This window comes from Schistocerca cancellata, chromosome 2, assembly GCF_023864275.1.
Source record: "Schistocerca cancellata isolate TAMUIC-IGC-003103 chromosome 2, iqSchCanc2.1, whole genome shotgun sequence".
In the NCBI taxonomy this organism is placed as follows: Eukaryota; Metazoa; Arthropoda; class Insecta; order Orthoptera; family Acrididae; genus Schistocerca; species Schistocerca cancellata.
Window position 1 is genome coordinate 336,325,201 of NC_064627.1, and position 23,270 is coordinate 336,348,470.

Here is a 23,270-nt window from a genome sequence, read left to right on the forward strand (position 1 = left end):
GGTGTGCTGGGGGATGGGGACGAGGTCGCCTTGAAGGGAGGAGAGGAACCGATGCCACCGCCGCAACTGGGCAGCGGAGCGACTATGGATGTTGAGGTCGGCGGCGATCACATAGGAGGAGAAGGTACGGTCGATGTGGGAGAGGAAGTCGAAAGGAAGAGGGGCGTTGGGGCGGACATAGATGGTGGCACAGGTAACGGTAAGGCCGGGGAAGAAGAGACTAAGGATCAGGTGTTCGGTGGGGTCGGGAAGGAAAGGTTGGAGCCGAACGGGGATCTGGCGGTGGTGGCCAATGGCAACTCCGCCACGCGCAACTGGGAGGGGATTATCGGAGCGGTGGAGGAGATAGGGGGAGGTGTGGATGGAGTGGTGGGGTTGGAGGAAGGTTTCATTGAGAAGGAAGGCATCCACACGGTGGGTAGCAAGGGTGTGCAGGAAGAGGTTCTTGTTGGCGGGAAGGGAGCGGATATTGTTGAAAAGGATACGATGCTGTCGCGCCATGATAAGGATTTAGACGAGGGTGTCAAGGCGGGAGAAGGTGAAATGGGCCTGGTTATTGGAATAGGTGGCGTACATTTTAAGGTGGAATATGGAACGGGCGGCGAGGGAGATCTGTTGGAGGGTGTGGGGGCGCTGAAAGGGATGGACGTTTTGGAGGACAATGGTGAGGAACCTGATGATGTCCTCAGCAGTGGGGGGGGGACGAAGGGAATTGCCAGGAGGGGTGGGGGCGTCCAGGGGACGGACAGGGACGGTGAGTTCAGGGGTGGTGGGAGGGGGCCGGGCTTTACACTTTTGGGAGTAGGTAGGGTGGGGGAGGCTGCAGGTATTACAGGAGGGAGGGGATTGGAGGTTGGGGCACTGCCGGAGGAAGTGCGCTTGGCGACAATGCGGGCATGTGGGGGCCTCGCGGCACTCGGCTGTTGTGTGTGCATTGTAGCGCAGACATCTCTGGCAGCGCAGGGATTGAGGGGGGGAACGGGAGGGGTCGACTTTGTACCGCTGATTGAAGAGGAGGGCACCCTCCTTCAGGAGACGGTCAATGGAGGGGGCGTCCTCTGAGAAAACCCGCATAAGGCGGGTGGGGCCGGTCGCGTTGAAGATGCGGCGGACTGCCCGCACCTCCAGGGTGGGATGGGCCTTCAGCTCCGCCAGCACCTCCTCCTCCGTGATCGACGGGCTAAGCCGAGTGATCACGGCGGTGAGGGTCGGCGGGCGACGCGGGGGTTGGGGTTGGGGTTGGCGGGTAGGAGATGGGGAGGGAGCAGGGGTGAGGGAGGCGTGAGGACCAAAACGGGTGACGGGGAGGCGGGAGAGGATGTCAGTATGGAGGGTCGGGCTGGGGGAGGAGATAAGAACAGAATCCCGTCTGGGAGTAAGGAGAGAGATGGGGGCGCCTGGGAAATGTTGGCGGAGGAGGAGGGAGAGATTCCGGGTCTCGAGGAAGGAAGGATCGGGACGGGACAGGAGATATTTGTAGAGACCGGGGGGGGAGGAGGAGGAGGAGGAGGGAGCGGGGCCTGGTGGGGAGACGTCCATGGCATTTTGGGGTGGGGATGGGGGGCGGGGTGGAGCCTTTTTAGGAGTAGAGGAAGTGGAGGCGCCACTAGGGCGTTTGACAGCGGCAGATGGGCGGGTGGTGACAGGAGGGACGGGAACGATGGGGAGGTGGTGGGAAGGGACAGGTCCCGGCACGGACGCAGCAGTCGGCGCCGGAGGAAGTGACTGTGACGGTGCAGGCGAATGTGGCAGTGATGGCGATGGCGACGATGATGATGACTGGCGGTGGCGATGGCGATGGCGACGGCGACGGGGAGAGCTGGGCGTGGGCAGTGGCCCGACGGGCCACCACCCTAGCCGGAGCTGCAGTGACAGGCTGGGGGAGTGGGGGGAAGGGATCAGAACGAGAGGAGGAAGCAGGAGAGGGGGCGACAAAGAGCGAGGGCGAAGGGATAGAGAGGAGGGGAGGGATGGAAGGAGGGGGGTGGGACTGGGCACACCAAGTGGTTGTGGTGGAGGCGGCGGATGGGGACGTATACACGATGGCGGTGGTGGTAGTAGTGACGGTGGTGGTGGGGGCGGACATGACGGCAAGAAGAAGAAAGAAAAAACACAACACTAAAAGGACAGGACACACACTGGGAGACGACGGACGGCGGACGGCGGACGGCGGACGGCGGACGGCGGACGGCGGACGGCGGACGGCGGACGGCGGACGGCGGACGGCGGACGGCGGACGGACGTCGACGGCGGACGGACGTCGACGGCGGCGACGGCGACGGCGGCGACGGCGGCGACGGCGGCGGCGGCGACGGCGGCGGCGGCGGCGGCGACGGCGGCGACGGCGAGAGGCAGGGACGCTGCTGCCGCGGACGGGGCCGGGGCGGCGGCGGCGGCTGCTGCTGCTGCTGCTGGCTGGACTGCTGCTGGCTGGACTGCGGCTGCCACCGGAGGGCTGGCAGGCAGGCTGGCTGGCTGGCTGGCTGGCTGGCTGGCTGGCTGGCTGGCTGGCTGGCTGACCACTGCTGCAGGCCGGTACCGCGAACTACTGCTGCTGCTGCTGCGGGCTGGCTGGCTGGCTGGCAGGCAGGCTGGCTGGCTGGCTGGCTGGCTGGCTGGCTGGCACCTGTAACCCCTAACACTTTGATTAGCGCGAAGGTGCACTATCGAAGGGCGGTAACCTTTCGGTGTACCGCCGGAGATGCATAAGTCAACATTAGAGTTTAACATATATTAAGAGAATCTTGTGTTACAAAATATGAGAAGTATTTCTTGTACTTACAGTATTACATTAACATGGAGTGATACGTAATTGCCATTTTTACAAACATCTCCATAGCTCCATTAGTCCAAATAAAATATAGCCGTAAGAGTAGGGTTTGTCAGATAAATAAAATTAAGTACATGGAAGTTGGAGAGCGTATAAGCAACTGAGTAAAATCGGCCTGCGTGGTAGCACTGCGGCCAGGGCAGGTGGCGCTCAGGTCGCGTACTATGTGCCGATTGGCGTACTGAAGCAACATGTAAAATATAAATATTAATTGCGTCCTTAGATAGAGTGACAGTAAATAAAAGGAAAGCATTTAACATTCCCAATATGACAATGTGGGAGCCTTAGAAACAATAACGTAGAAACTAAAAAATTTGTTTCTATCCCTTTCCTGGGTAACATATCGTATACGATTAAACGTCTTCTAAATAAAAAATATAACTGTAACGTCTCCTTTTCTACAGACAACAGTTTAAAAAGAAATCTTATACATTCAGTAGAAATTGCTAACGATTGGTTTTCTAATTCAGGTGTATACAAACTAACCTGTAATAACTGCCCCTCATATTATATTGGTCAAACAGGCAGAGCTGTTAAAACACGATATAAAGAACATTTATTAGGTAAAAAAGGAGCTAATGTTCACAACTCTACTTTTGCTGAACACCTCTTGATAGCCGGCCATACACCTAAACAGTTAGAAGACACGGTTATCCTACACAGACAAGTTAAAGGACGGAGACTAGATCTGTGGGAAGAGTTATTTATTTTTAAACATCTAGAGCTCAAAGACAGTAATATACTCAACGATCCGTTGAACCTTGCCTGTAGACAATTTTTTGAAGGCTTTAAACCTGTACTATTTAATTCATAACATTAATGTTGATAACCTCAGTAGTCTATTTCCTCAGGAAGCTATAATGCACTTTTATATCTCTAAGCTCACTACCTTTTATGCAATGTGATTTACGCATGATGTATGGCTGCCACTACACCGGCCCTCATGTAATTCTCGCTTATCCTAAAACCTCGGATCCCAGTGAATGTATAATAACTAGATTGTGGACCAGGTTTCGTAATTTATGTCTTAAGATGCCATTACTGTTTATTTTTTTTTTTTACTTTATTGTTATTTTGACACCTGAGCAAGCAGGTAGGCTGGCAGCAGCACAATACGCTGCTCTTCAGCCGAAGAGAGTACAAGGAAATAAACAGAGAAGAGACATCACTTAGAAAAACGGCGGGAAAAAACAGGAGACTCATGAACATAAAAACACAAGAAGCCGTTCACACTCGATGACAATCCACATTACGAACTGTTGACACGACGCACAAACACTAAAGAAGACAATGGCACTGGTGAACAATGGAGTGTGACGACGAAACTGAACACTAAACACGACGGCACACACGATACACTGATGGCGATGACCTCCGGCGCGCGAATGTTCACTCAGCGTGTACGAGTCCGGGGACCTGCCAAGAGTGGAGGTGGAGGAGTAGGAAGGGGAGATGGGAGAGGGGAGAGCAGAGACGCCATGGGCAAAGGAGAGAGGGGGAGGGAGGAAGGGGGAGGGGAAGCCCGGAGGAGTGGGTAGGAGGGAGGGGGGAAAGGAAAGAGAAGGGAAGGGAAAGGGGGGGAGGGAGGGTGCCTAAAGGAAAGGACACAGGAGGTGGGGGGAGGATCAAAGTTGATAGGAGGGGTAGATGCAGGGGAGGAGGACATCATCAGGGAGGGGGAGCTGGCGGAAGCCACCTTGGGAGAGGGTAAGGAGGGTGGAGAGATGGAGACCAGGTGGGATGTGGGAATACAGGCGCGGCAGCGGGCGGGGGTGGGAGAGGATCGGGGACACGAGCGGGTGAGGAGGATCAAGTTTACGGGAGGTGTACAGGATCCGTATCCTTTCAAGGAAAAGGAGGAGGTGGGGGAAGGGGATGAGATCATACAGGATCCGCGTGGGGGAGGGGAGACAGATGCGATAGGCAAGGCGGAGAGCATGGCGTTCAAGGATATGGAGGGATTTATAAAAGGTAGGGGGCGCGGAGATCCAGGCAGGATGGGCGTAACAAAGTATAGGGCGGATGAGGGATTTATAGGTGTGGAGGATTGTGGAGGCGTCCAAACCCCACGTACGGCCAGAAAGGAGCTTGAGGAGACGGAGGCGGGAACGTGCCTTGGCTTGGATTGTCCGGAGATGGGGAGTCCAGGAGAGGCGACGGTCGAGGGTGATGCCAAGGTACTGAACGATGGGAGTGAGGGCGATAGGACGGCCATAGACGGTGAGATAGAAATCAAGGAGGCGGAAGGAAGGGGTGGTTACAATGATCGCCTGGGTTTTGGAGGGATTGACCTTAAGCAACCACTGGTTGCACCAAGCAGTGAAGCGGTCAAGATGGGATTGGAGAAGGCGTTGGGAGCGTTGCAGGGTGGGGGCAAGGGCAAGGAAGGCAGTGTCATCGGCAAACTGGAGAAGGTGGACGGGGGGTGACGGCGGCGGCATGTCCGCCGTGTACAAAAGGTACAGAAGGGGGGAGAGGACGGAGCCTTGGGGCACACCGGCGGAGGGGAAGAAGGTGTAGGAATCTGTGTTATGGATGGTGACATAGGAAGGACGGCGGGAGAGAAAGGAGCCGATCAGATGGACGTAGTTAATGGGAAGGGCAAAGGTTTGGAGCTTGAAGAGGAGACCGGAATGCCAGACGCGGTCATAAGCGCGTTCGAGGTGAAGGGAGAGGAAGATTGCGGAGCGACGGGAATTAAGCTGTTCGGAAAGGAGATGAGTGAGGTGAAGGAGAAGATCGTCAGAAGAGAAGGACGGCCGAAAGCCACACTGGGTGACGGGAAGGAGGCGGTGCTGGCGGAGATGCTGGAGGATGCGGCGGGTGAGGATAGATTCCAGGACCTTGCTGAAGACCGAGGTAAGGCTGATAGGACTGTAAGAGGAGACGGCGGACGGCGGTTTGCCAGGTTTAAGGAACATGAGGATACGGGAGGTTTTCCACAGGTCGGGGTAGTAACCGGTGGACAGGACTACATTGTAGAGCCTGGCCAGGGTGGAGAGGAAAGAGACAGGAGGTTCACGAAGGTGACGGTAGGTGGCACGATCGTGACCAGGAGCGGTGTTGCGTTTTGTGCGGAGTGTATCAATGAGATCCTGTGTAGTGATAGGGGCATTGAGTTCCGTGTGTGTAATGTTGTCCAAGTACTGGAAACCAGGAGCGAGGTGAGGGACAGAGGTGTCAGTTCGATCGCGGATATCCGGGAAGAGGGAGTAATCGAACTGGGGATCATCAGGGATGGAGAAAACATCGGAGAGGTAGGAGGCAAAGTGATTGGCCTTACTAAGGGCGTCAGGGAAGGGGTGATCATCGTGGAGAAGAGGATAGTAGGGGGAGGGTTTAGTTCCGGTAAGGCGACGGAAGGCCGACCAGAACGTGGACGAGTTGATTGGTAGGGTAGCATTTAAATGGGTGCATGTCTGTCGCCAGTCCCGGCGTTTCTTAGCCGCGAGCAAATTACGAACGTGTCGCTGGAGTTGCCGGTGGCGTCGTAGTGTGTCCGGGTCATGCGTGCGGAGGAAGGCACGGTAGAGACGACGGGATTCACGGAGGAGGAGAACGGCCTGTGGGGGTAAGGTAGGACGGTGGGGGTGGATGGCGACAGTAGGAACGTGGGCCTCCACGGCCTCAGACAAGGTCTGCTGGAGAAAGGAGGCGGCATGGGTGACATCGTCAGGGTGGTGGTAGGTGAGAGGGTGGCTATCGACCTGGGTGGAAAGGGTATCCCGGTAGGCATTCCAGTCGGCTCGGGAATAGTCGTGGACATACTTAGGGGGAGGATCAGTACGAGGGTCGGGGCGAGGGCGACGACCGTCTGAAACGGTGAGGAGGACAGGGAGATGGTCGCTACCAATAGGTTCCAGGACATCCACCGTTATGTGGCCAAGGAGGTTGGGGGAGGAGAGGATAACATTAGGAGTGGAGTTGGATTTGGGACGGGTGTGCTGGGGGATGGGAATGAGGTCGCCTTGAAGGGAGGAGAGGAACCGATGCCACCGCCGTAACTGGGCGGCGGAACGACTATGGATGTTGAGGTCGGCGGCGATCACGTAGGAGGAGAAGGTACGGTCAATGTGGGAGAGGAAGTCGAAGGGAAGAGGGGCGTTAGGGCGGACATAGATGGTGGCGCAGGTAACGGTAAGGCCAGGGAAGAAGAGACTAAGGATCAGGTGTTCGGTGGGGTCGGGAAGGAGAGGTTGGAGCCGAACGGGGATCTGACGGTGGTGCCCAATGGCAACTCCGCCACGTGCAATCGGGAGGGGATTATCGGAGCGGTGGAGGAGGTAGGGCGAAGTGTGGACTGTGTGGTGGGGTTGCAGGAAGGTTTCATTGAGGAGGAAGGCATCCACGCGGTGGGTGGCAAGGGTGTGCAGGAAGAGGTTTTTGTTGGCGGGAAGGGAGCGTATGTTGTTGAAAAGGATACGTTGCTGTCGCGCCATGACAGGGATTTAAACGAGGGTGTCAAGACGGGAGAAGGTGAAATGGGCCTGGTTGTTGGAGTAGGTGACGTACATCTTGAGTTGGAGTATGGAACGGGCGGCAAGGGAGATCTGCTGGAGGGTGTGGGGGCGCTGAAAGGGATGAACATTCTGGAGGACGATGGTAAGGAACCTGATGATGTCCTCAGCGGTGGGGGGGGGGGACGAAGGGAATTGCCAGGAGGGGTGGGGGCGTCCAGGGGACGGACAGGGACGGTGAGTTCAGGAGTGGTTGGAGGGGGTCGCGCTTTACACTTTTGGGAGTAGGTGGGATGGGGGAGATTGCAGGTATTGCAGGAAGGAGGGGATTGGAGGTTAGGGCACTGCCTGAGGAAGTGCGCTTGCCGACAATGCGGGCAGGTGGGGGCCTCGCGGCACTCAGCTGTGGGGTGCGCGTTATAGCGCAGACACCTCTGGCAGCGCAGGGATTGAGGAGGGGAACGGGAGGGGTCGACCTTGTACCGCTGGTTAAAAAGGAGGGCACCCTCCTTCAGGAGACGGTCAATGAAGGGGGCGTGCTCAGAAAAAACCCGCATAAGGCGGGTGGGGCCGGCAGCGTTATGTATGCGGCGAACCGCACGCACCTCCAAATGGGGATGTGCCTGGAGCTCCGCCAACACCTCCTCCTCCGTGATCACTGGACTAAGCCGAGTGATCACGGCGGTGAGAGTTGGCGGGCGACGCAGAGGTTGGGGTTGGCGGGAGGGAGGTGGTGAAGGAGCAGGGGTGAAAGAGGCATGAGGGCCAAAGCAGGTGACAGGGATGCGGGAAAGGAGGTATGTGTGGAGGGTTGGGCTGGGGGAGGAGATGAGGACCGAATCACGGCGAGGAGTGAGGAGGGAGATGGGGGCACCAGGACAATGCTGGCGAAGGAAGAGGGTGAGGTTCCGGGCTTCAAGGAGAGAGGGATCAGGACGGGAGAGGAGGTAGCGGTAGGAGGAGGGGGTAGAGGAGGAGGAGGAGGGGGCAGGGACAGGCGGGGAGACATCCATGGCATCATGGGTGGGGGAAGGAGGACGAGGCGGAGCCTTTTTGGAAGCAGAGGAAGCAGGGGTGCCACTGGGGCGCCTGACGGCGGTGGAGGAGCTGTGGGGGACGGGAACAACGGGAATGTGGCGGGGAGGGGCAGGTCCCGGGGCCGGAGTCGGCGCCAGAGATGGTGACGGTGAAGGTGAAGGTGAAGGCGACGGCGACGATGACGATGACGGTGGCAGTGGCGGCGGTGATGGCGAAGGTGACGGGGAGAGCTGGGCGTGGACAGTGGCCCGACGGGCCACCACCCGAGCCGGAGCTGCAGTGACAGGCTGGGGGAGTGGGGGGAAAGGATCAGAACAAGAGGGGCGAGAGGAAGCAGCGGGAGAGGGTGCGACAAAGATAGAGGGTGAAGGGAGAGTGAGGAGAGGTGGGATGGAAGGAGGGGGTGGGACTGGGCACACCAAGTTATAGTGGTGGAGGCGGCGGAAGGGGAAGTATAAACTATGGCGGTGGTGGTAGCGGTGGTGGGGGCGGACATGACAGTAGACAGAAACAATAACGAACGGAACGAAGAGGAGAGAACAGAAACTGGGGACAGACAAAGACGAAGACGGAGGAAGACGAAAACGGCCGTAGACCAAGGTCAGGACGGCGGCGACGGCGGCGACCAGGCGGCACCGGATGGCGGCGGCGGGCACCGGGCACCGGCTGGCGGCGGGCACCGGCGGCGGCGGCGGCGGCGGCGGCGGCGGCGGCGGCGGCGGCGGGCACCGGCGGCGGCGACGAACAGACGGACGGACGGACGAGCAGCAGATGGCGGCGAACAGGCAGACGGACGGACGGACGGACGGACAGCAGGCAGCACCGGCGGCGGCGGTGGACAGCGAGCAGGCAGGCGGCCAGACGGACGAACAGCGACAGCAGGAAACGACGGGCAGGCAGGCAGACAGACAGACAGACAGACGGACAGACGAACACAAACTTCGAAAGCGGAGATTCCAACCAGGGAGTAGCCCAGGCCTTGGAATCGGACGCCTTCGAATGAGGGGATCCAACCCTCTGATGACTGTTTATTCTTAAAGTTTTGACTTATACAAGTTCTATGTGCTTCACTAATATGGTAATATAATTTTATTTTGGCTGTATATGCCACTGCATGTAACTCATCGCGTATGCGCCACCTGCCTTTTTGATGTATGTTTCTACGTTATTGTTTCTAAGGCTCCCACATTGTCATAATGCGAATGTTAAATGCTTTCCTTTTATTTACTGTAACTCTAGCTAAGGACACAATTAATATTTAAATTTTGCATGTTGCTTCAGTACGCCAATCGGCACATAGTACGCGACCTGAGCGCCACCTGCCCTGGCCGCAGTGCTACCACGCAGGCCGATTTTACTCAGTTGCTTATACGCTCTCCAACTTCCATGTACTTAATTTTATTTATCTGACAAACCCTACTCTTACGGCTATATTTTATTTGGACTAATGGAGCTATGGAGATGTTTGTAAAAATGGCAATTACGTATCACTCCATGTTAATGTAACACTGTAAGTACAAGAAATTCTTCTCATATTTTGTAACACAAGATTCTCTTAATATATGTTAAACTCTAATCTTGACTTATGTGTATAACTTTCATATAAAACACGATGTTCACTTTCCTCAGGCTGTCTTCTGAAGAAGATAGGTTGAAACCTAAGTAAAGATTACTTCATCCTTTGCAACTGGTCGGCTGTTTTTAATCTAAATACTTACTTCTACCGATCTCGCTCCGTCGCCACCAGCGGCCAAAATGGCAGCATGAATATGGTATGAGGAAAGGGTCGAAACTGGTTGCTAACGAATAAAAATCTGAAAACGCGATTGAGACTGTTTTTATTTTTGACTTTCCAATGAATTATTAAGTGGTTCTGAAAATGCACTTTCCCTAAATCTGGAAAAAACCACACTACGTTCAGTTCTGTATAACAAACAGAATGAAAACAACGATGTAGCACATGATCTGGAGTCAATAAATAGCGTAGAATGCTTCAAATTCTTGCGTGGGCATATTGATGAAAACTTGAACTTGAAGAAGCATATTACTGAGCTTCTGAAACAGTTAAGTGCAACTACTTTTGCTCCTCGTGTAATATTTCTCATCTTGGAAACTAACTTTCCGAATTATTTTACGTATTCCACTCAATAATGTTACATGGAATAATTTTCTGGGTTAACTCATCAATTAAAAAGAAAGTCTTGATTGCATAAAAGTTAGAATAATATTTGGTGTTCGCCCAAGAACGTCATTTAGATACCTCTTCAAGGAGCTAGTCATTTTAACTGCGTCGTCACAGAACATGTAATCACTAATGAATTTCGTTATAAGCAATCTACCACAATTTCAGAAGAACAGTTATCCACACCTACAACAGCAGAAGCGAAAGAATGATCTTAACTACCCATTGTTAAAGAAATGAGATCTGTATGTACAACAGAAATTTCGGTCATTTGCCCCAAAATTTAAAATATCTGACTGGTTTTACATTTAATTTCTCCTGGACGACTCCTTATATTATATTGAGGAATTTGTGCTCAAAAACTGGTAGCCATTTAAAAAAAATAATATGTAGCTGCATAAGGAGGACTAAAACTAATCATGCGTTCATTAATGTTAACACGCATTAAGTATAGATATCCCGCAAATTTACTTGTTCCACCTCATTTCGATAAAAGAATCTTCAAATGATCTCTGGAAAATGTAGTTAACTAATAATATAAACAAACTTTCGCGTCGTTACCGTATCTCTAATGACAGTACCAGAAAACATGACATGAAGATTATGTGCGAACTCTAATTAGTGATTAATTACTAAAATAAATTACAGAAATGAAGATAACCTACACAACTCGCTGTTAGCCCATAAACGCAAGTTGTCACGACCAAATGAATAAACTATTTTGTATTCCGGGTAACCGCAGCTGCTGGAAAGCATGATGTTGAGAAGAACTCCAGCTCATATTTCTTTTTTTTCATTAAAGCCCGACCGGTTTCACGTCTTCAAGCCGCATCATCAGGTGAATGTTCACGGTAAAAAGCAAGCTACGGTGTCACCACATTTTGTGGACATTAAAATTAATAAAGGAATGTCAAAAATAAACTCAAAACACTAAAAGATCACAGCCATAACCACCGCTCCTAGTCAAAATTTACTATTCACAGAATATCTACAATACTGTGGAGAGCAAAAGGTGAAGAAGACGTGCTCCATTGTTTAAAATTTGCCTGCATCTAAAAAGAAAAAAGAAAATATTTTATAGTGAGCCGGCGCTAATATTTTTTTTTAAAAAAAGAGGCCGGATTGACGATAAAGAATTGTCACTGCTAACGTGATTATTCGCGGCACAAGCAAATTACTATGTGGAAAGTATCAAGTGGCAGTATCTTAACCATTATGGCAGAAGGGTAGCTCAGTGCAGGGCAAAGCAAAAGCGGCCCCTACGAACGACAAACAGAGACTAGCTTGCTGGCGGAGCGGAAGCTATCCATGTCCACCGAGCCCCCGAGAAAGACAGGCCGTGGCGCGGACGTCACGAAAGTAGTCCTGAACTCGCTCCCTCGCTCGGTCAGCTCAGCAGACAAAATGCGTTTCTAAACCTGTTAACTCGCAGCTGGGCGTGTAAGTACTAACGAGAATTGCATCTGCCATTGGAATCTGCTATTATGAAGTCTTACTGATTAACAGTACTACAGCAAAATTTAATTGAAGATCAATACTCGATATAAATGGTATAATGGCTTGTTTATAGCATTTAGTCTTTTCAGCTTAACAGTTCTCATTACATGCTGTAAGTGGTGCCTTATGTAACTGATAATCATTTTAGCATGATTTTATTTTTTTGTACGCTAGTACAGCCATAACAGATTATAAGTAGGCCCATGAAATTCCCATCATTATAGGACTTATAACAGTAAGATTCCATAATAGCGGATTCCAGTAGAAGATTTCGTTTTCGTTTGTACGGAAACGTCTAGTTACGAGTTAACAGGTGAACAGGTGTAGAAACGTAGTTTGTCTGCTGATTTGAGCGAGCGAGCACAGGACTACCTTCGTGACGTACGCGCCGCGGCCTGTCTTTCTCGTAGGCCTCGATGTCGACAGTGTGACGTCATACACTCATGACTAGGTTTACGGTACCTTTACAAGCGAGAATAATACAGAAATTTATAAGGTTCAAAAATGGCTCTGAGCACTATGGGACTTAACATCTATGGTCATCAGTCCCCTAGAACTTAGAACTACTTAAACCTAACTAACCTAAGGACAGCACACAACACCCAGTCATCACGAGGGAGAGAAAATTCCTGACCCCGCCGGGAATCGAACCCGGGAACCCGCGTGCGGGAAGCGAGAACGCTACCGCACGACCACGAGCTGCCGACAAAATTTATAAGGTATTAACACCTAATCATTATAAAAGCATCATAGCATTCTGGCTAACTTTGATTGTTTGTATGATTAGGTAAATAAAGAAAAAAACGCCCTTGTTTGTCGCAGTGATATAACAGTTTTCGTTTGACCGCAGCACATATGTTTTCTCATGGTGGAGGTGGAATAACGAGGAATTGAACCACTTGGCTTGAACTGGACGAAATTAGTATGTTTTTCTTTCTCAAGCATGGACTGTAGCGTGAAAATTATTGCAGATATCGCTCTTCCTATAATGGAATACATTTGTAATTTTGTTCTCTGCATCAGTTCACTTTCACCTAACACCCTCCATTGCCTCACAAAACACAGCTTCGTTAAAGGCCATTTGATCCCAACAATCAGTCATTTCGCCTTGTCACTACAACTTCACAGCAGTATCATCGTGTACTTATCATATGCACTAGACGTAAGTAACTATTAGTCTTAGTCTCCTGCAAGCTTCTGTAAGAGAGAACGAGTCGACGAGTATGAAGCGACCGCAGCGCCACGGTTCTCAGATTCGACAATATTTCGGAATTGCAGAGGGAACGAAGGAAGATCGTTAACACTGATGTGACGGTGGCGATAGTATTAATAAAATCTCACTCTGTGAGAGAGAATGTTAAAAAAATCGTAGCAAATTGTCATTAATGGAGTTAGTTTAAGAAGTGTCCAATCCGAGCATTAGACCTTGTACTAGCTGCGTTTCTCATCTCTACATCCGACCATTTCTTGTCTATGCTTCGCTTGTCAGGTAGTGTTTTTAAAGAAGCGTTCTCAGTGCAATTTCCGTAAAATACGATTTCCGGTCACTGACGATTCTGCGTCTTAAGTAATGCCTCAAAGAGTAATATAGGTTGGAGGGAGGCTGCAGAGGGTCTTGTACAGCAACAACAAGAAAACGGATAAACATTGGATGGCATACCCACACACATATTGTCCTCTCAAAGTTAAAAACATGAGAGAAGTATGATAGAGGTATGATAGAAGTAAAGGCTTCAATACCTAAAGCAAATAGCACTAGATCTAAATATGACATACTCTGAACTGAAGAAGACTGTTGAATCAGAGCTTATAAGGGCAACAAGAATCGCTTTACAATAGTTAATGAATTGATGAATTAAGACAATACTAATGATAACTATCTATGAAAGCGAATGTTAGACGTCCATAGTATGCGGTCTTTTATACAGTTAATTTCAGCAGAATGAAACTGAACACCAGTTTGCTTGATAGAATTACTCGTGGTACCATGACCTGCTCGATTACAAGACGTGTCACTAATGGACTTCTTGTTCTGTGAGCATCTGAAGAATCCAGATTACGAAACTCCGATCAATACTCAAATGGACCTATTTGGTAAGACTGTCGCAACTGCGGAGGTACTAGACGAAACTCCTCGGATTGGTTCAAATGGCTCTGAGCACTATGGGACTTAACTGCTGAGGTCATCAGTCCCTAGAACTTAGAACTACTTAAACCTAACCAACCTAAGGACATCACACTCATCCATGCCCCAGGCAGGATTCGAACCTGCGACCGTAGCGGTCGCGCGGTTCCGGACTGTAGCGCCTACAACCGCTCGGTCACTCCGGCCGGCAAACTCCTCGGATTGCTGAACTGGTAAGAAAATGCTTTTTTGTACACTCCCGAGACAATGGTAGCCTACAATATGAACAATATCTCTAAGGAAACAATTCTGCGTTTTTCACATACTCTACGGTCAGTACACATCGAACATAATGTGATAAAAGTGTACGTGTTTCTTCTAAGGTTTGTAGCAGTTTAGGGTGATTTCATAATACAGGGTTTTCCACTCTCTTGAAGGTATTTCCACAGAAACAACTTTCGAAATTATGTCTATCGAATTCGGGTTCACAATGTATAAATAATAAATCCAATATTGTTACAGTGAGGCTTTTAATTGACAATATCTGTAAGAAATGAAACATGTAAATTTTCTCGATTAAGACTGCAGACTGAATGACACACTCTTTCCAGCTCGCACAAAATCGTACGCGTAATAATATATTTATCTGATTTAGATTACACTTACATGCTAAGTAATATGAGACAAAAAACCCTTAAACATAGATGAACCAAAATTTGCCTTGCATAATTTCAAGAGAGATTGTCTGTTATCTTTCGGTTTTCTTAGTGAGCAGCAAGTGAGCGCTGTGTCAGAATGGACGCGATCTCTCACCGCCGAAGGAACGATTTGCCCTAATGAGAGTCTCTTGGAGAGATTCTGGCGGTAATTCAGTTGCAGTAGTTATTTGCCGAGGAATATAATGAAGTACAGCATCTCCAGGGCTGTCCGCTTTACGTTGTTCTTGCCACTTATCTCTCATCAACCGTTTCAATTACGCCGAGATTACAGCTTCCCCTACAAACGTAGCTCGTAGTTCGCCTTTGTTCTTGTCATGAAAGTGCAGCTTCTCTGCCTTTTTCGACGAAATGGTATTCCCTGTTATATCATTTTTCATTACTTTCTTGCTTCCTGATTTGTCTCTGTCCTACATTTGAGTTCGTTTCGAGAAAATAAGTGCCTTTATACAGCAAACAACCAGGACGTCATCAGAAATATTCAGTGCTACGCAACACGTATTACGTGTACCTTATGGAAAACACTGTACCGGACATTATGTCAGTATTTTGTTCCGTCACATTCACTACAATATCAACAACAATGGCCCCCCTGCTTAAGAAAGCCCTTGCACTTTTAATTTCTATATCCTACGAACTGCTTAAAAATGTCAAGGAAAAACTCATGCTACCATTAAGGAGGCGTAGAAATATATTTTCCCATATACATGATTACTCGTATGTATGTATTGGGTACCAGAAGAAAACTGAAAACTACAATACATACCGAGAAATGACACAGCGGCGCAAGATTTCTGTCTGGGCCTATACCTAGGCCTTGAAAGCTTGAACTTTTAACCAACGCAATGTAATTTTATTTTAGTATAAACCATACGATAATAATAACAGCACATGCGTAGAAAATACAGCCAGAGATGGGCTCTCTATTTTGGCTATTAACTTGGCACCCGATATAATACAATAACTTTCTAGAAATAAAAATCTCGTCTGCGACAATAAATAATGTTTCAAGGAGAGCAAAATGATTATACAGTCACCAACCTTCACTCAGTACATACCATCCATTATAATGTTTGGTCCCACAATGACCAACTTTACTAAGGAGCACGAAATGTGCCCTACAGTAACAAGAAGCTTAAGGTCACCCAACTCAGTTCGACACCTTAGTTGGTTAGTCAGTCGGTCAGTTTCATGTTCCGTCGATCATATGCACAGTAAATCGTAATGATATGGAACAAGCCATTTTACTTTCAAATCGCAAATTACTTTGTAAAGCTGAACATCTATAAGTTTCTTGTTTTCATTATTATGTATCATTAAGTAGACGGATGCGAGTTAGTAAGGCCTACCCACTGTCTTTTACGCATTGCATAATAGCATGCAGCAGGCACGAAGTCGCGTACACACACACACACACACACACACACACACACACACACACACACACACACACACACACACACACACTCCAAACACACACACGCGGGCGCGCGAGCGCACGCGCGCTGTCACACAGCCCATAACGCCGTATTAACCAATGTATATAAAATGACACATGTGAGGTGCGTTCAGTAAGTAATGCAACACTTTTTTTGCTCGACTAATTTAACTAGGAAAAAATGCAGAATTTCTTGTGGAACATTGCGGAATATTCCAGTTTCAGCCTCTATAGTTTATTGCGGCACTATATGTACTCCTCAAAATGGTGTCTGTAACAGAGGTGCGATCCGGGCAGAGAGCTGTCGTTGAGTTTCTTTTGGAGGAAAACCAGAGCATTTCAGTTATTCATAGGTGCTTGCAGAATATCTACGGAGGCCTAACGGTGAACAAAAGCACGGTGAGCTGTTGAGCAAGCCACCCGTCGTCATCGCAACAAGGTTGCGGAAATCTGTACGACTTCCCGCCTGCTGGCCGGCCGAACACAGGTGTGACTCCTGCCATGTTGGAACGTGCGGACACTCATATTCAAGGTGATCGACGCATCACAATCAAAAATGTTCAAATGTATGTGAATCTTATGGGACTTAACTGCTAAGGTCATCAGTCCCTAAGCTTACACACTACTTAACCTAAATTATCCTAAGGATACACACACACATCCATGCCCAAGGGCCGGCCAGGGTAGCCGAGCGGTTCTAGGCGCTACAGTCTGGAACCGCGTGACCGCTACGGTCGCAGGTTCGAATCCTGTCTCGGGCATGGATGTGTGTGATGTCCTTAGGTTAGTTAGGTTTAAGTTGTTCTAAGTTCTAGGGCACTGATGACCTCTGATGTTAAGTCCCGTAGTGCTCAGAGCCATGCCCAAGGGAGGACTCGAACCTCCGCCGGGACGAGCCGCACAGTCTATGACTGCAGCATCACAATCAGACATCTCACTGCTCAACTGGACGTCTCTGTTGGTAGCGCTAACACACTCGTCCACCAGTTGGGGTACTCAAATGTGCGTGCCCGCTAAGTTCCTCGCCGCTCAACAGAAGACCATTCAGACCAACGAGGAACCATTTGTGCGAAATTGCTTGCACGTTACGCGGCTAATCATGACAATTTTTGTCGAACATCGTCACTGGTGGTGAAACATGGGTTCATTACGTCGATCTGAAAACTAAACTACAATCCATGGAGTGGAGCCACACCACTTCTCTGAAATAGTTTGAAGCCGCACCCTTAGCTGGTAAAGTCATGTTGATGAACTCCTAGTACACGAAGAGGTTACTGAGTTTCATGTTCTCACTCACGGTGCAACGATAAAGTGTGAAGTATATTATTCCACCCTCAGGAAACTGAAGAAATGAGTTCAGCGTGTTATTCGCTACAAAAATGCGAACCAACTTACTTCTCCATGACAACTCCACGCAAGTCGGCTCACTGGACAGTTCTTCCTCATCCACCCTACAGCCCGTATCTCGCACCTTTCGACTTCCGTCTGTTTCACCGATTAAAGAATGCACTTAATGCGCAACAGTATGTGGGTGATGGGGAGGGTATTGATATGCGAGACTTTGGCTCCGACGGCGACCAGTAGAGTGGTACCATCTGGGCATACAGGATCTCCCAGCACGGTGACGAAAGGCCGCCGCATTGAGCGGAGAGTATATTGGAGAATAGTGTTGGGAATAATATGGTATATTGGAATTCTGAATAAACCAACCTGCTTTCAGAAAAAAGTCTTTCGTTACTTACTGAGTGCCCCTCAGGCTTTAGCTTTCTTGCACCTCCACAGAAAAACTCAGCGAATTGCTACATCCGCCAGCTCACTTTACACCCACGCTCTGTGATACTTGCTTGAGTACCTGACCCACATCGACACGCATTGCTGCTCGAGGTGGGAATTGAAGCACGTGCGTAATAGCTGTTTCACGGCCCAACACATATCAGTGGATAGAGCACCTTTCTTAGTTCCGATTCGTAATGGACACCGTGGCACAGTAGCAGAACAAGCATTTCAGGGCAGACATTTCAGAAGATGTCAATGACTCATGCACTCCACAAAGTCACCTACAGTTATTTCATGTCTACAGACAGGTCACCCACTGAACAGGTTTCCAAAGAAGGCTCCTTTTGTTGGACAAGCGTGCACGACGCAGGCATTCATCACGAATAGTCCTCATGTTGAGAAATTGTAACAAAAAATGTCGTGTGACGAGGGCCTCCCGTCGGGTAGACCGTTCGCCGGGTGCAAATCTTTCAAATTGACGCCACTTTGTTGACTTTTGCGTCGATGGGGATGAAATGATGCTGATTAAGGTAACACAACACCCAGTCCCTTAACGGAGAAAATCTCCGATCCAGCTGGGAATCGAACCTGGGCTCTTAAAACAAGGATTGACATTCTGTCGTGCTGACCACTCAGCTACCGGGGCGGACAGCAAGGGTAATGTAAGTGAAGAACTTGGCGAGAAACTTTGGCCACTGATATGTGTCTGATTTCTATATGTTTTGTAGGTTTTGGATAACCTTATGAAACCCTGGAGGTAGTTACGACTGGATGCCTCCTTTCACTTTATGGAATGTGTTTTACGTCACTCATTAGTACCCTTCTTATCTCTCTCCAAACCTTAAAAAATAGCAGTAAAAATAATATTGTAAATAATCGAATTTATTGCATCTGATAACAGAACAATGCCGCTACAGCTTTTGTGAAAAGACTGTGCAGCCATTTGATTACACACAAAAAAAGAAAAAGTATCTTTGTGTGCAATATTGTTGTGGTACAACTTTAGCATATTATGCGGTAGTTTTCTAGTAGCTCTCCTCGCTTATCACCAATTTTAATGCTTACTGGGTGTGAGACTGCTGTAGTGAGGTAACAACTACGAATTTTATGAAACTGGAAAATCTTACAGGATAAACTCCCTAAACAAATTTTGACTGTTGTGCAAGGACGTTACCTGGATGCACTTCTCTTTGATCATACTGCGTTTGGGGATCTTACCCGCATGTGTTGACACCCGTGTTTCAGGAGTATATTTAAAACCGAAGAAGTCAGTTGTCTGCGCTGGAGTTACAAGGAACTGATTCATAGCTTTACATGACGCAACAATCTTATGCTGGTTTCCGACAGGAGGTCTTGATGTTTTATATTTTGTTTGGTAGTCGCTAACTATTCATAGATTGGAAACTGTGTCTTATTTTCTACTGCACGCAGAATGTTATGTGAAGTTTGCTATCTACTATAACGTGTAAAGAAAAGAAACTGAAGGTCAGAAACGTTGGAACCATATGAAACGTCCCTTTAGAAAAATTAATGAATTACTGTGCTGATAAACCTCTACGTTATTTGATTTTCAAACACTTGAGCAGACCTGAACGTACTCAGTCATTTCTCTCTTTACTTATTCTGATCAACACTAAACTGACACACAACATTTTAAGCGCAACGCAATCTGACTTTCAATAATCACTGCAAAAGAATGGCTGTGACTAACCTATACCCTTCATGAAACACTTACCTCACAAAAATCTTCGTTAATCGAACTACTGCAATACAGCGAGCGCCAATACTGCCAGCTAAATAAAAGATTCTAACAACTGAAGGCACTAACTACTGATAGGCACAGTTAGCGAATGAAAGATTTTTATAGAGAACAAACAATGTATTTAGTTTAATAATAATCAAAAGTCATCATATATATATATATATATATATATATATATATATATATATATATATATCAGTTTATGATACACAGTATTACAAATTTACTCGTCCGCTCCAACTGCCCAACACTACAATAGCGAATATTCCAGCAATGCCAACTAGTCACAGACTGCACACAGCACAGCCAGTGATTTTCATACAGAGCGATACGAGACGTACAAAGTCATCGAGTCATGCTACTGTAAGTGTTGCGCTGGTGGAGCCAAGGAGACGCATTAGTTCAGATCGCTGCGCTAGACCCAGCGGTATCTGCCAAACAGGCACCCAGACACCAGAAAACGGTGGTTCTCTACAGGAACCGGTATTTGGAGAGGCAGTTAACCATCTGAAAGAATGGCATGGTGTGTGAGTATATTTTAAGATGATGGATTTCGCGACATGGTGGAAAGTGGCTACACTGAAATACTTCGAAACTCTGGGGTGATACACAGCTTCATTGTAGCAAAAAGGCAATCGTGTCAGCATACTCATAGGACCAAGGCGAGTTTGTTGAGACAATGGTATTATAAATACCATGAAAACTGCAGAAGTTAGGTTCTTACAGAGGATGAATATTCTTCAAAAAACCATTGAAAATTAATAATTTTCGAACACTTTATCTGATCTTGAGAAACAAGTTGCTGGATCATAACTTAGGACTCTGCTATTGTCACTAAAATCCCCACATTTATAAATATTTTATTTATTGAGTTATTAAGCTTTTATATTTTTTTAATTTTGTAATTGTATCCCACACTGTTACATAGCAAAAGAATGCAACATGGCATTGCCCATACATTTTCCTGCTTGAATATTTAACATACCTTCAAATTACTACTTGATTTCTAATTTTTTCAGGATACATTTCAATCAACAGTTGAAAAGATTTTTTTTCTTTACCGGTTTCGAAAAATTAGTTTGTCATCTTCAGAAGCCTACAAAATTAGAGATTTTATAAATCTTTACATGCTGTATATACCTTTATGTCAAATATAAAAACTATATTACAGGAAAGTACTTAGTTTAGCAGTCAATATCTTCTTCATAGAAGCATAATGTCATGGTATGCTGAGAAATTTACTTATTGTGATTACTTTAAACACTCTTTGGCAGAATGGAACAACTGAATCACGTCTATGTATCTGATGTGCTAGCAGCAGGGAACATACATAAAAACACATAAAATATGCTCAAGGATGCAAAGAAGTTATATATAATGCATTTGGGAAAGCATGAACATAATTCTAAGATATGATAGGAATGGGGTAATTTTCGTATTTTATAACAGATGATATGCTGTCAAAATAGTGTGTTTTTTAATGCAAGTTGATCGTTCAACAAATCTCTTGAATTTAGGTGAGAGTGTTTATATATTCCATATTCTTCTAAAAGGTTCATTTTGTGTTCTAAAGATGACAAATTAATTTGTCAAAACTGGTAAAGATAATTCAAACATTTATTTGCAACTGATGAAAGACATTTATCATGAAAAAAAAATACTGCAGTTGCTGAAAATTACAACCATGGGTCCGCCCCCGTTAGCTGAGTGGTCAGCGCGACAGAATGTCAATCCTAAGGGCACGGGTTCGATTCCCGGCTGGGTCGGAGATTTTCTCCGCTCAGGGACTGGGTGTTGTGTTGCCCAAATCATGATCATTTCATCCCCATCGACGCACAAGTCGCCGAAGTGGCGTCATATCGAAAGACTTGCACCCAGCGAACGGTCTACCCGATGGGAGGAACTAGTCACACGCCATTTTTATTTTTACAGCCATGAATAAAATATCTAATATATTTAATTAAAAGTTAATCATGCAAGAAGCAGAAACACTCATAATTTAAAGGTGACAGTTTGCATATAAGATTTCTTACCTCCACTAAATACAGTGTAAAAAGATTCATCTTTTGAGTAGCCCAACCTTATTGGTTTACATCTTCTAACTATATGACGGTTGTTATTTGTCTTAAGTGCACATGCACACAATTTCCGATCTAATTAATATGCCTAAACTATTAGATATAGAATAATGTGTTTGGTTTCAAGGGGACCAGAAACGAAGAAGCTAGTATTTAAATAATTTGTCAAATTTGTAACTTTTTTTAATTTTTCGAGTGGTGGTCCAATTCCTGTATTTTAAGTGTTGTATGCACTTCAGTTGGAGAAGCGAGGTTTTTGGAAGCACGAATGAGTACTCATTCGGCGTTATTTTGTGTCCCTCATTTGACCTTTGTGGAATGGTGCCAGGCAAAGTGCTGGGGAGCTGAAGGGAGCAAATAGTGCTGTTTCATACTTATAAAACTGATAGCATTCGGGCGGCAAGTGAACGCATGCACACTTTAAAGGTCATTTGTGCTTAGAATTATTCCGTGCAGTATGGGACATAGCCTCTGAGAATTGGCTGAAATATTAAGTCACGAGTGCTAGACAGTCTGCAACTTCAAAGTTTAACATTTCAGTTGCATTTTGGAATTTATTCTCGACAGAGTGCAGGAATCTACTAAAGACTTAGCGAGTGAGACCTAATTGGTATGTAGTCGGAGAGCGCACAGGATAAGGTTGTGGTTGGGGCCGTAAACAGTTACTGTGAGTTGTTCAAACACACAACTTTATTTTCCTAAGAACCACTTACTTACACATTGGCTTAAAAGATCACAACTAAACAATACGGCTGAAGGCCTAGAAAGAAAACTTGATATGTTTTCTGGGCTGAAGACCGAAAACCACACAGCAACACAAGAACGGCTGAAGTCATGGCTTATAAATCAAGAGCAATTAAAAATCTTTTCTTTAAAAAAAAACCTGCAATGAAAACAATTAACGGCTGAAGGCCTACATGACACGTCTGAAGGACAACTATAAATAAGGCACATTAATAAATTATTTTATCTAAACCTAAAAATTTTGTTTTAAACTTACAACAGAACGGCTGAATCTTGATTAACTTATTGCATGGCTAAAGGCCACAAACAAATTTGAAGCAACGGCTGAAGGCCTGAACAACAAGTCAGATAAATAATTTAGAATAAAACCCTTGCTTCTTATTATAAATTTTCCTTTAGAGAATAAACCCAACTGAAGGCCTTATTAAGGGGTTCATGTAAATCCTCGGCTGATGGCCACACATAACACATGGAACAACTGATGGATTAGGACTTGGATTACAAACAACTTCAGATAGAACTAACTATAAGAATTTAAAAAAAAATCTAAAACCATCAATGCTGAAATTTTAATTTAACACTGCTGAAGGCCTTTATGTAAAATTAAGGAAAAAAACTGAATTCATA